This window comes from Copadichromis virginalis, linkage group LG2 (genome assembly GCF_057382275.1).
Source record: "Copadichromis virginalis isolate Kocher_CV1m ecotype Utaka linkage group LG2, C_Virginalis_male_GT1.1, whole genome shotgun sequence".
Lineage (NCBI taxonomy): Eukaryota > Metazoa > Chordata > Actinopteri > Cichliformes > Cichlidae > Copadichromis > Copadichromis virginalis.
Window position 1 is genome coordinate 16,763,730 of NC_140619.1, and position 15,139 is coordinate 16,778,868.

A 15,139-nucleotide genomic window follows, 5' to 3' on the forward strand; every position below is an offset into this window, starting at 1 on the left:
TTGCCTCCACCCCGGGGGGAAGGGTAACATCTCTTGGGTCTGGGTTCTGTTTCCTCCTCTGGGGGCGAGGGTACCTGGACTGGGTATAGAGTATGTTTGGGGAGTGTGATTGTGTGTACATGTCCATTTATGTCAATCCTTACTTTGGGTGAGTGCTGAGTGTTTGTATACGTGTGCATGAGGGTGGGAATGCATGTTTGTGTCTGTGTGTGCCTGTTTGTCTGTGTCTATATGTCAGATCGGGTCTTAGACTCCACCTCTCTGGGAACTCCCAGGCCCTCCAAAGTGTGGAGGCCTATCTCCCCTCACCACACTCCCTGCCGGTGACTGATGCCCTCAGGGGTCGGTGCATTGGTGGTTCTTGGTGTCCGGGGCTGGGCGCTCAGGTATGTACCAGCTCACTCCCGGTGGCTACTTGGCGGGGCCTGGCGCCTGTTGCTTGGTCAGGCCTCCTCCGGGGTGCGGGGGGCCCTCAGGCCTCTGGCCTCTGGACCTGTGGCTCGGTTCGCTCTGGCACAGCTGGGTACCGGCAGAGCCGGCGGGCACGCCGATGCAACCCCCTCTAGCTTCTGCTCGGTGGCTACTGGGGGACGCCTCGTCTGGGGATCCTCAGCCCTTCCCATGAAGGTGGCACGGATGCCCCTCCGGTGGTCCTCCTAGGGCTCTCGCACTCTGGGGCCTCTGGATGTCTGGGGCCTGGATCTCCTCCATGCCTGCTTCATGCCCAGGGGGACAGGGCTATGGCTCTCTACATCCTCTTGCAGACCATTACATGTGGAAACCATTTGAATACAAGCGTGCTGATCCACACAGGTGTGCACACGCGTGTTCACTGTTCGTAGACTTAAATTACAGCTTTCTTGGCTGCTATTTCAAAGCACATTGTGCGCTGTCTGTCCTGCATGCTGCACAACAACATTGAATATTTAGTATTTACTGCTGTTTACACTTAGCCAGATTAATGCGATGGTGTTGTGTTTAGTATGTTGCTTTGGTTTTCTTTGCTTGTTTTCTATTCTTTCTCTCTCAACAGGTGATCCAGGAGATTTGATTTGATTTTTCCCCCCTTTCTCACTTTCCCTCTCCCCTTCTGTTTTTCTTTTCCTTCCTCTTTCTTTCTCCCTTTCCTATCCCTCACTCATGTCTGTTCTGTCTGTAACAACTGAAAATAAAATAAATACTAAAAACAAAGGTAGATCAAATGGACCAATACGGCAATGCCACGATGATTCATTTGGCAAAATAAATCCATTGGGTATCCTTGTTGGTCTTCAGATAACAATTCTTACGGCTAAAGAACCAAATGGGACAGGCAAAAAAAAAAAAAAAAAAAGGAAGAGGAAGAGGGAAGAGGACATGTCACGGGAGTCGGGAACACACTGAGGATTTATTGTTATTTTCCATTTCACTGTAAATAAACGCACTGCTAAGCACACAGAGTCCGGCATTTGGGTCCTCCTTCCTCACATGACAGAATGATCCAGCCAAACATAGGCCCAGCGGGCTCTGAGGAGAGGCTCAGGAGGGAGGTGATGGACAAAGTTTACAGACTGTGTGATTTGTGGAGGGAGAATCCTGGGGAAGGGTTGCGTTGCGCCGTGGAGAGGCGGCTGCAAGAAATGCTTTTTAAATTTCCCTGGCTGGTTGGCTCTCTCAACCCAGTCGTCATGGACTTCCTGCTTTCAACCGTCCACCTCCACTCCTACTCAGGCTGCTCACCAGCCCGGCCGTGGATTCACAGCCTGACACGCCGGCCCGTCGTCTACACAGAAACGATGTTCGTGCCACCGGCGCTCCTCACCGCAGCCGGATCCCCGGACATCTCAACTGTCGGCTCTGTTTCTTTGTTTACACGGGATGGTGACACCACAGACGCCGGAGGAGCTTGCTCAGCCTGAGCCAGAGGAGCTTGCCCCCCGAGCAGGAGCTCAGCGAACCGGAGGAGCCCGCGCTGCCCACGGAGGACCTCAGCGAGCCGGAGGAGCCCGCGCTGCCGGCGGAGGAGCTCAGCGAGCTGGAGAGACCAGCATGGCCACCACGCCCAACACGGCGACTACGTCCACGGCCAGCACGCCATGGATCGTGTGCCATGCAACACTGTGCCTCACCGGAGCTGTGCTGGACCCATGACTGCCCGCCGGAGATGCAGCGCCGCCGCTATTGCAACCGTGGCAGGCTGCCTGATGCGTCCTGCTGCTATCACGGGACCCAAGGAAGGCCACCTGAACTCTTTTGTTATAGTTCTCGGCCGCCTGAGACTGTTTTGTGGGGATCTTTCTGTTTTTGCACCACTGCTAGATGCGCGGTCTGACTTTGGGACTGTGACCTAGGAGGGTCTGTTGTTTTTGCTTGTATTTGGGTTTGGTTTGACTTTAATACATGCAAACACTTTAACACAGCCTGCAGAAAAGCCCAGAGTGATGTTCAAATTTAGGCACCCACATGGTCAGCTCAAGAACTTATGGTAAATGTTTTGTGTTCTTGTGCACACTGTTTACAAGTTTCTGATTTGTAAATTTGGTCCATTTAGTAAATCTGGCCCATTCTGTGGCTGATAGAGATGTGCCTGATTTGTGGATTCTGCTTGTTCCATAAACCCAGACCATCAGGCTGACCACTCATGGCAGGCCAAAACAACCCTCAGGCCACTGGGATGGCTACAGATCTACCCCCATCTTCAGTGTGACTGCATACAATCATTTTTTTAAAACCAATTTTTAAAAAGTCATTAGTGTCGATTCAGGATTCAAGTCCCATCAACTGCTCTCCTTCCTTTTTATAAGTAAAAAAGGGTCACTATATATTTTTTTCTGGAGCATTTAATTAGAAACATAAAAGGATATTTTTATTTTACTCAGTAGACATTTAACTGTCACACTGTGCATATTCTATTTAACCTCCTAATCCTCAGGCTTTTTCAATCATTTTTTCCAGCTGGAAAAAATAAGCAGATTCAGTCTCAATTATAATGAAAGTGAGTGTCTATAACTAGCAGCAGTTCAATAGCACTGTTGCTACTGAATCTCTTCTAAATCTCCTCTGCTCCAATTGTACCAACAGGACTGATGTGAAATGATGCTACATCCATTTTACACACGTTTGGTTCTTTCATTTTCTGCATTATAACAGATAATCAAACTGTTAAATCTCCACTAACTTGGAATCACATCTAACACAATAAGCTAAAATGACAATATGTTACTTTCATTGAAATGCATATAAACATGCTTAAAGTGAGGCCTATTGTACAGACATTATCCAAAAGAAACAGATTGTCACTGTGCCCCTAAAGACTTTTTGACCTCCCCAAATAGTAAAAATAGTAAAAGTTTCACTAAGTACTGGGTAGCTTCTAAAAAATATATTTTAAATTTTACTTAAACATAGGTCTACATATATAGTCTTGTAGCTTGGCTAAATTGCTGGATTTAAAAACAAACAAACAAAAGAAACATTTTATTGCCACTTTGCATGTGGTAACAGCAAATCCTGTACTTAAGAGCTTTTGGAAAAACCTCATAAAAGATTTTTATGTTTTACATTTGTGTTTATTACAATGTGCTCTGGTGACTTAACAGTGGCCAAAGCACATTGTAACAGTATTAACATTCAAACCTTGAATATTAAGGCAGACCTGGAACAGAAAGTCACCATTTTTGGTCGATTGAGCTTGTGTCTAACTGTGAGAGATGACAGATGCCTAAAATCTTCCCTCTCCCTTGAATAGTGTTCTCAATCATTGATCATCCCTCTCTTGCTCTCAATTTCATCTGAAGATAAAAATCAAGCTTGTCCACAGTTCAGAGATGCCCACAATGATTGATTAGAGAAAACACTCACTGTAATGGTCTGTGGGAGTTTCGACAGCATATGGTCCATCAAATTTGGCAAACTTGTACAGCACTGAAGCAAAGTCACCTATGCTTTCCATTTTAATCTCTCCTTTCTCATTCCCTTTTTTTATACTCTGTGAGTCTCAGCTTGGCTGTGTCTCACTTGTCATACTACTATTACGATTGAGTGCTTATCTTTTTGTAGCAGTAATGCATATACAGTACTGAGGTCAACCTTACTTTGCTGCTGTATCGTATCATTAATTCTTTCTTTATAAAAAAATCTTGTTCCAATTTGTTGGACAGAAGAGATCAGTTTTGATAGCAACATGAAAGGACATGAATTGATAAGTTAGGAAAAAATAATACACCTCACTTATGGCTAAACACTAATGAGACTAGAAGCAAGTGCATATGTCATGTCAACTGTCATACAAATATTATTTATTGTATCAAATGTTGAGCCTGTTGTCATTCCCAGGATATGAATAGTATTTTGTCAAGATTGCTGGGGTCTTAGTCATGTTCAACATGCCCCACAGCAGAGTTGCATGACCCAACTTGGTTATGAAATTATAGGAATAGGGCATTTTCTCCCGACTAAATTTTTCTAACCCTAAAAATGTAGTTTTATGTGTGTAAAACTAATCAGTAATGAAAGGGAAAGTTACCAAAAAAGGCAGGAGGGGAAAAAGCTTAACCAAGAGGAAAACACAAAGGTCAAAATGGAATGTGAACCAGCATGTCCTGGATTATAAACTTATGCTACTGCCACACCTCTAACAAAGCAGACAACACTGCTGCAGCACCCACCAGCAAAATACAACTTGGAGACACTATGGCGATACTGCATTATTAGATACCTTGACGTGAAAAAGTGTTCTCCTGGTGGAAGTGGAGGGATTAAAACTAAAAAAAAAAAAGCCTTGAGTCTGCAACTCAGAATTTAAGTTAAAGGTACTTATTAGGGTTATTACCCTAACTGTCACGGACCGCCGGGGCAGACCGTGTGGAGTGAGTGGAGGACCCAAGAGCAAACAGAGGTGAGGACACAAAACCGGACTTAACAGAAGGCGAGCCTTTATTTAGGGCCGAAAATGTAGGGAAAAGGCAGCAAAGCAACTGAGGGAAAACCTGACCATAGACTGGGAAAACTATGACTAAACAAAGTACAAACTAGGACTTGTTATGGCTGGGAAACTATGACAAGGGGTAGGGGAGATAACACAGACGACGCGACGCAGACTACATGAAACACAGAGACTAAATACACATGAGGGATGATCAGGGGAAGTGGCCACACATGGGATCACAGCTGACACACATGAACCTAACGACAGGACAGGAGGGTGCAACTGAATACACTGACAATGAATACAGATTTACAAAGTAAAACAGGAAACATGGAAATTAGACATGACAAGAACTAAACATAACCACGCAGACATGACTCATGACCCAGGGAAACTTAATACAGGGGAGATGACATAACTGACAGCATGAACTTGACAATACAAGACACACAGACATAAACACACGAAGGGCAAGGGAGGCTTAATACAAGGGTAATATATAAAAATGGCTGGGCTACCTTAGTAAACCTAAACAAACAATAAACATCAAAATAGGTTAAACACAAAACACTGGGTCGCACGACCCAGGACCATGACACCACCACCCCACCAAGGGCTGGCTCCAGACAGCCCTAAACCAAAAAACAGACCACCGAGCCCGGGTGGGCGGCAGGGGACCAGGACGGAGGGCCCAAAACAGGAAACAAAAAACAGCCGACAGAAAACACTGGAGCACGTGACAATAGTCCAAACATAGTGCGGGGGGTCGGCCCGGAGGGCGGCAATACACCAGCCCACAGTTTATGAGTTCAGGCGGCCGACCTGGGGGTTGGCAACCCAACAGGCCACGCCATCTCCCATCAGGAGGCCGTCCATGCGGGAGGCAGTGGCGGTGCAGTTCAGGAGGCCGCCCCCGATGGCAATGTCCAGCTGACGACCCGGAAAGTGGCCGGCGATTCCGAGGGCCAGAACGTGGCTTGGGCGGCGGCAACACAGCTGCAGCACCAGGCGAGGCCGACACAGAAGCAGAGGCTGAAACTGGACCAGACGACGGCGAAGCAGGAGCCGAGGCAGAGGCTGGACCAGGCGACGGCGAAGCAGATGGTGGCTGGACGGGCTCCTCGGGCCCTCCAGCTGACGTGGCTTGAGGCCGGACGGGCTCCTCGGGTCCTCCAGCTGGCGTGGCTTGAGGCCGGACGGGCTCCTCGGGCCCTCCAGCTGACGTGGCTTGAGGCCGGACGGGCTCCTCGGGCCCTCCAGCTGGCAGGACAGGAAGTGGTGCAGACGCTGCAGGGTGCCGGATAGGCACACCCGGGCATCTAGCAGCAGGCGCAGGATGAATAGTTAAGGAGGCCCCTGGCTGGACAGGGAGCTGAGCCGCTAACTGGACAGATGGCTGTAGTGGACATGGAGGGATTTGTGTCAGAGCCTGCACAAGTGGCTGAGCAAACATCTGAGCGGGACACCAACCTGGCAGCTGAGCAGGTAGCCGGGCTGAAGCCTGTGGTGAAACAGACCGCTGGGACGTAACACCACGCTCTGGGAGGGCAGGTGAAGAACTGTCCTTAGTGCCCACAAACTTCAAACAGGTGTCAAGTAAGCGAACACTTTTAACATTCACCGTACCGGAGTGAAACCCAGAGGACACAATGACTCCTGACTCAACGGTCTTAGGATCTTCAAACTCAGAGTTCACTGTCTCAGGCTTAATGTGAGAAAACTTGGTCACCTGGACGGCATTCACATGGCTGATAGCGGAAATATTGCCTAGGGGTACATTTCCAGTGTCAAGATCAGTAACACACACAATGTTATTCGTCATGTCACAGCAAGCCAAAGTAGACTGAACTGCAATCTCAGCCTTGGGAACATGAGCTTCATGGGGTGTGGCTGAGGGAGTAACACCTGAAACAGAACTCTGTCCTTTTAAGCCATTAACGTGGCTTCTGCTGTTCTTGGCTGCCCCCGCTGTGGAGCTAAACACGGTTTCTTCCGACTCATAACATGACTGCGACAGAGAGACATTCATGAAAAAGGCCAGGTCAGCTAACACGGGTTGCTCAACACTCACAGCTTCCAGAATACAGTCCAGGTTATCCATAGACCTTCTATCATGGTCCATGACTGTTTCAGGCCGAGCATGTTCAGACACACAACACACATTCTTAGCTAACGTGTCCCTGTACTCACTGTTTATCGGTTCGCCACCTGGTCTCAGGTCCTGGACTGAATTACTCCTAGCTGCGGTGGAAACAGGTGCCCTGCCCTCACGGGATGGAGGAGGGTTAATTTCTGGGTCTAAGTTCCCATACCTAGAATTCACGGTGGCGTCCTCACCAACTAGAGTGGGTTCATGGTCACAGTTCTCAGGCGTGTTTAACTGGGAGTCAAAGGGCTCGGTTATATAAGCAACACAGGAAACAGTCTCTGGCTTCACTAAATCGTTAGCATGGTACCGAATCTCCTTATCTGCTCCCTCAGAACAGTTAGACACAGCCCTGCCATTCTTACTACATGACACTGACAGGGTTTCTGTTGGCGCTTGTACGGCCACATGAGGGGCTTCTACATCACAAGTCCTGGGAACCCCACTTAACGGTTCATGCTCTGTGTTGCTCACATTTCCTGCGACAAGAATGCCCCCTGACTCATCATCACTGATAGAGTGGTGATTAACACAGGTAACACATGGGAACGCTAGACAGTTATGTTGAGACACGCTACAACCCTTGGGGGGCAGCCCTTGCTGTTTAATTACAGCCTAGCTGCTCGTAGCATTACCATTAGCTGGTCCATTTGCAGTCTCTTTAGTCTTGGCCGGTAAAACAGGCATGTGCCCGGACTCTGACTCTTTGACACGATCGTCGTTTTTATGGCTGAGCCCGCCAGGCAGCAGTTCAGTAGTGGTCATAATCTCGTCCACGGAAAAGACACGTGGAGCAAAAGCACAGTCACTCACCTCCATTTCGGAAGGGGCACGAGATGAAACGAGACCCTCCCCAACCTCCAGCTGCCGCGCGGCGCCACGGTGGCGTCGCCGTCGCCTCTTCCTTGAAGGCGACGCGGTGACGGGAGCTCCGGTTGCAGGGGAGGTGAGAGGGGGCAGGCCTTGGCAGCTCCGCGGGCCCCCAAGAGCCAGGCGCGTTCCCCGAAAGACTTGCTCATAGTCGGGGGTCAGCCACAGCTTCCATCGGAGCTTCTCCTCCAGCTCCGCGAGAACCACCTGCTCCCGTTCAGCAACGTCCTGGGCAGTGATCTGTGGGGACATCTCCTCAGAGCCGAAAATCACTGCAGACACGGACTCGGAGACGGCTTCGGCCAGCGGTTCTGGCCCAGGCAACTGCTCTGATGATACCCCGGACTCTGGCTGTGCTGACGTGCGTCGGCGACGAGGGCGCCGCTTCCTCCTAGCAGCGGCTGTTGACACAACATTGATAGCTGTGACGGCTGGCTCCTCATCCTCCGACTACATCTGCGCCAGAAGGGAGGCTGGAGAAGCGAAGTCCGAACGAAACGGTGAGGGTGAGCGGCTCGTGTACGAAGGGATGGATGGTGGCGACTCCAGGTTGCGCCTGAGTCTCAGTGAGCCAACCTTAATCACCCCGGAGCTGGAAAATGGTGGAGGCGGTGATGGGGAAGTTGCGTGACAGCGGAACGGTGGTGACGCAGCCCGTGCGCTGGGCACCTGCTCCTGAGGACGGGTTTGGAGGATGGTGCGGAGGTAATCAGAAATCAGGGGGGGTAGCGCCTCCCATAGCCAGGGGAACACGGTTACGCTCACCCGCAATGGGTGGAGCAACTCCTCCGTATCCTCCTCCCCGGAACGCTGCATCCACTGACAGCATAGCGCTTCCACTGTCTGAACGACCTCTCTTCTCTGTGTCGCTGGGTCCATACTGGTCGCGTTGTACTGTCACGGACCGCCGGGGCAGACCATGTGGAGTGAGTGGAGGACCCAAGAGCAAACAGAGGTGAGGACACAAAACCGGACTTAACAGAAGGCGAGCCTTTATTTAGGGCCGAAAACGTAGGGAAAAGGCAGCAAAGCAACTGAGGGAAAACCTGAACATAGACTGGGAAAACTATGACTAAACAAAGTACAAACTAGGACTTGTTATGGCTGAGAAACTATGACAAGGGGTAGGGGAGATAACACAGACGACGCGACGCAGACTACATGAAACACAGAGACTAAATACACATGAGGGATGATCAGGGGAAGTGGCCACACATGGGATCACAGCTGACACACATGAACCTAACGACAGGACAGGAGGGTGCAACTGAATACACTGACAATGAATACAGATTTACAAAGTAAAACAGGAAACATGGAAATTAGACATGACAAGAACTAAACATAACCACGCAGACATGACTCATGACCCAGGGAAATTTAATACAGGGGAGATGACATAACTGACAGCATGAACTTGACAATACAAGGCACACAGACATAAACACACGAAGGGCAAGGGAGGCTTAATACAAGGGTAATATATAAAAATAGCTGGGCTACCTTAGTGAACCTAAACAAACAATAAACATCAAAATAGGCTAAACACAAAACACTGGGTCGCACGACCCAGGACCATGACACTAACTCTAACCCTTCAACAAATAATGTCAGAATAAGATGGATTATCTATGTTTCAAATAATTATCTTAGCTAAAATATTTATGTGCACATAAATACTGCATCAATTCAGTTCTGAATGAACAGCTACACAGACCCTGAAGTCCCCATTTCCTAACTTATTTATTTGACAATCATTCACTGTAGCCTACATGTCTCTGCTCAGCGCTGCTCAGACACATGACTGCAGGACAACAAAACACAGCACGACAAGAAAAGTGTGATTGTAGGTACCTGATAGAAACTGAAACCAATATTGGTATTGATACTATAGAGATTTGGATCAGTCCTCCCATACTTAAAGGGGGCTATCTGCTGTGACAGGTGGGCATAGTGAGGGGAAAGAAGAAAATGGAGATCATACAGAGACAGGACAAAACAGAAACTATGAGAGAAATTTAATGACATGCGCAATAGTTGTATTTAAAGCCACAGGGAGTGAAAAGATGATAATGGAGAAGAGGTGGTCAGTGTATCAACAGCACCCTTTAGCAGAATAATTATGGGGTAGTTCAGGGACACCTGAACCAGCTATAAATAGAAGCCATACCTAAAAAGGAATGTTTTAAGCCTAATCTTAATGTAGCAACCATGTCTGTCTACCAAATGAAAACAAGGAGCTGGTTCCACATGAGAGGAGTCTGCATGATTGATGAAGGCTCTGCTTCCCATTCTACTTCTTGAAACTCTAGGACACAATTATTCTGACACACATCGAAAGGTATTTACATACAATGCTTAACAAATGTATTAGACCACTCAGTGTAACATTTATGATATAGCTGCAAAAAAAAAAAAAAAAATACCACAGGTAATTACCAGAATCATTGTTGTTTCTTTCTGTAACGGTTAATCTACCAGAATGAGTCTTTTAGGAAAAAATTATATTCTATTATTTTTGACCCTAAAATATTGTTGTTATCCATGAATTTTCAAATTTAGTGTTTTACAAAATAGCAGAAGAAATTGGAAAGCACATACATATTTTTGAGTAAAGTTGAGTAAAGTATAGTTTAAATGTACAATTATTTAACTGAACAGAAAGTTTTAGTAGTAACTAGGATGTTATGCTTGACTAACTTCTGACTTCTCAGAGAAGATAATTCATCACATAATTTGTAAGACATGAAACCAGTGTTATTTGCCTAATAAATAACTCATCAATACCATTTTTAGTTTTTCAACATGTTTTTGACCAATTTGAAATATTTGATTTTTGTTATTTTTATGACTGGCAGTCTAATAAACTCTTTAAGCACTGTAGTTTTACAGAAAACTCCATTCTGCCATTCTCTATATAAAAACAAAGGTGCCACAGTGGTGCAGGGTTGGCACTACTGCTTCACAGCAACAGTGTTCCTGTTATGGGCTTCCTGGTAAGCTATGGGTTTCTCTCTGAGTTTTGTCTTCCCTTGTCTTTCTGCCTGTGTGGATTTTCCGTGCATGCTTTTTCTTTCCTCCCACTAGCCAAACACGTGAATGTTAATTGTAGGTGTGCAGGTCAGAATAAAAAGTTGCAGGCCTCTTTTTGTTACCCGGGTGCCCAGATCTGTACCTTTCGGTGTCCGCGGAGTTTGACTCCATTCTGCCCTCCGTTACTCAAGCTGAGCAAGTGGTTTATTTAATGTACTGATCTCTAAAATTAGAAATATCCTGTCAAAGAGTGGCGCTAAAAAACTAGTTCATGTATTTATTACTTCTAGGCTGGACTACTGTAATTCGCTATTATCAAGATGTCCTAAAAACTCCCTGAAAAAGCTTCAGCTAATCCAAAATGCTGCAGCAAGAGTACTGATAGGGACTAGAAAGAGAGTATATTTCTCCTATATTGGCTTCCCTTGATTGGCTCCCTGTTAAATCCATAATTGAATTCTAAATCCTGCTCCTCACATACAAGGTCTTAAATAATCAGGCCCCATCTTATCCTGATGACCTCATAGTATATCCTCATATAGTGCGCATGCGCCAACCAGCGTGCAGCCTGTTACAGTCGCTCCTGCTTTTCTCTTAGTTTAGCTCTTTTTTCTTATGTATTCTTTTTTTTTCTGACTTGTATTTTCCTCCGTTTTCTATCTCTTACTCAATCATGTGGATTGAGAGAGTTTTTGTTCTTCTGGTGGCCGTGGAACTGTTACTTTTATCATGGAACGGGACCGCGGCACATCTCCTACACGCACGGACTGTTTACTCCAGAGATCAGCTGATCGCCCTGATGCCGGCCGGCTCGCTGGCCAGGCCCGCAGAAGTACCAGCTGAAATTTGGAGGAAAACACATCGGGGATGCAGAGGTCAAGGACAGAAGAGAAGAAAAAAGGTGACGGTGAGACAGCGGAGGCTCGAAGCGAGGAGGAGGTTTAAACCGTGTCTGCCGTCTATCGTGATGGGAAATGTGCGATCGTTGGCAATTAAAATCGACGAGCTCTCAGCACTGGTACGGAGTCAGAGGGAATACCGAGAGTGTAGCCTGATGTGTTTCACCGAATCATGGCTGCACCAGGACATTCCCGATGAGAATGCTTCCGTGGAAGGCTTCCACACTGTTCGGGCGGACAGGGACAGCATCGCTAGCGGTAAGCGTAAAGGAGGTGGGCTTGCTGTTTTAGTTAACAACCGGTGGTGTAACCCTGCCAACATAACAATCAAAGAAAGGATTTGTTGCCCGGACACTGAACTGTGTGCTGTTGGACTCAGGCCGTATTATTTACCCAGGGAATTCTCTCACGTCATCTTGGTGGCTGTCTATGTTCCCCCCTCTGCTAACCCCACAGCTGCATGTGACACTATCCACTCTGCCATAGCTCGGCTACAGACTAAGCACCCGAGTGCCTTTATTGTGATCTCGGGTGACTTCAACCATGTATCACTGGACAATACACTACCAACATTCAAACAATATGTGGACTGTCCCACCAGGGGAGAGAAAACTTTAGACTTACTGTATGCTAACGTCAAGGATGCATACAGCTCCTCCTCCCTCCCCCCACTTGGTAGGTCAGATCATAACCTGATTCACCTCACCCCCCGCTATGTGCCAATTGTGAGGAGGGAACCTGTGACCACCAGGACTGTTAGGAGGTGGTCAGAGGAGGCAATAGCGGAACTACAGGGCTGTTTCGAGGTGACCGACTGGGAAACACTCTGTGAGCCTCACGCCGAGGACATCAATGGGCTTACTGAGTGTATCACAGGCTACATAACTTTCTGCACCGACTCCATTGTTCCAGCTCAGACTGTTCATTGTTACCCAAATAACAAGCCGTGGGTGACTAAGGACATCAAAGCCCTCCTCAACAACAAGAAGAGGGCTTTCAGAGGGGGCAACAAAGAGGAGGTGAGGAAGATCCAGGTGTTACTAAAGGACAAGATCAGAGAGGCTAAGGACAATTACAGGAGGAAGCTGGAGTGGAAACTCCAGCAGAACAGCATGAGAGAGGTGTGGAGGGGCATGAAGACCATCACTGGATTCAGGCCAACCAACAGCAGGGGAGCTGAGGGAGGTGAGAATAGAGCCGATGAGTTGAATCTGTTTTTCAATAGATTCGACACCACAGTGTCTGCTCCCACCCCCACAACCTCACCTGCAGTCAGCCTGGAATCCAGAGCCACACCACTGTGCCAGCCTCTCTCTTCACATGTTGCCTCCTGTGAGATTCCTGACACCCCTCCCCCACCCATCACCTTCACTCAATACCAGGTTGAGATGCAAATGAGGAGACTTCACTCAGGCAAGTCTGCTGGACCAGACGGAGTGAGTCCCCTTGTCCTCAAGACCTGTGCCCCCCAGCTGTGTGGAGTCTTTCATAAACTGTTTATGCTGAGTCTGAGTCTGCAGAGGGTCCCGGTGATGTGGAAGACATCATGCCTCGTCCCTGTACCAAAGACGCCTCGTCCCAGTGGCCCCCAGGATTACAGGCCCGTGGCACTGACCTCCCACATCATGAAGACCCTGGAAAGGCTCATCCTGGACCAGCTGCGACCCATAGTAAGACCACATCTGGATCCCCTTCAGTTCGCTTATCAGCCTCGTCTCGGAACAGAGGACGCCATCATCTACCTGCTCAATCGTGTCTACACCCATCTGGACCAGCCGGCGAGCACTGTGAGGGTCATGTTTTTTGACTTTTCCAGTGCTTTCAACACCATCAGACCGACCCTCCTGGGTGATAAGTTAGCAGCGATGCAGGTGGATGCTTCTCTGGTGTCCTGGATTGTTGATTACCTGACAGGAAGACCACAATATGTACGTCTCCCACAGTGTGTGTCTGACAAGGTGATTAGCAACACAGGGGCACCACAGGGGACTGTCCTCTCCCCCTTCCTCTTCACCCTCTACACCACAGACTTCAGCCACTGCACAGAGACCTGCCATCTTCAGAAGTTTTCTGATGACTCTGCGGTGGTTGGATGCATCAGCAGGGATGATGAGACAGAGTACCAGGCTGTGGTCGACTCCTTTGTCACGTGGTGTGAGCAGAATCATCTGCAGCTCAACGTGGCAAAGACCAAGGAACTGATCGTGGACTTCAGGAAGACCAGGAAACACTTGACCCCTGTTTCAATCCAGGGGGTCAGTGTTGACATTGTGGAGGACTATAAATACCTTGGAGTACACATTGACAATAAACTGGACTGGGCTAAAAACACCACAGCACTTTACAGGAAGGGCCAGAGTCTTCTCTATTTTTTGAGGCGACTGAGGTCCTTCAACATCTGCCAGAAAATGCTGAGGATTTTCTATGAGTCTGTTGTGGCCAGTGCGATCCTCTATGCTGTTGCATGCTGGGGGAGCAGGCTGAGGGTCGCAGATGCCAACAGACTTAATAAACTGATCCGTAAGGCCAGCAATGTTGTGGGGATGGAGCTGGACTCCCTCAAGGTGGTGTCGGAGAGGCGGATGCTGTCCAAGATAAAGACAATGTTGGATAACACCTCCCACCCACTCCATGACATGCTGGTCAGTCACAGGAGCTCGTTCAGTGAGAGACTGAGATTACCGAAAAGCACCACTGAACGACACAGGAAATCATTCCTGCCTGTGGCCATCTCCCTGTACAACGCATCCACTTAACACACTGTTTGCTGCTACAGCTACACATGTTTCTTTTCCAACTATTAATTTATAAGTGACTTATGTATGTATGTATGTATGTATATATATGTATATATTGTACTATTCTTAGTTAGCGTATTGTCTGTCTTGTCTTAATGTTGGTTTAAAATGGAGCACTGTAACAAAAAACAAAAAATAATTTCCCCCAGGGATCAATAAAGTATTCTGATTCTGATTCTGATTCTGAGTACAATATCACCCTATTAGAGCACTTCACTCTCGCACTGCAGGCTTACTTGTTGTTCCTAGAGCCTGGTTCTGCCAGAGGTTTCTTCCTGTTAAAAGGGAGTTTTTCCTTCCCACGGTTATCAAAGTGCTTGCTCATAGGGGAGTCATATGACTGTTGGGGTTATCTCTGTATGTATTATCCTAGGGTCTGCCTTACAAAATAAAGCACCTTTAGGTGATTGTTGTTGTGATTTGGTGCTGTATAAACTAAACTTTAATAAAAGGAAAGATTCTACCCTTTAACATCTTAATAGAAGTA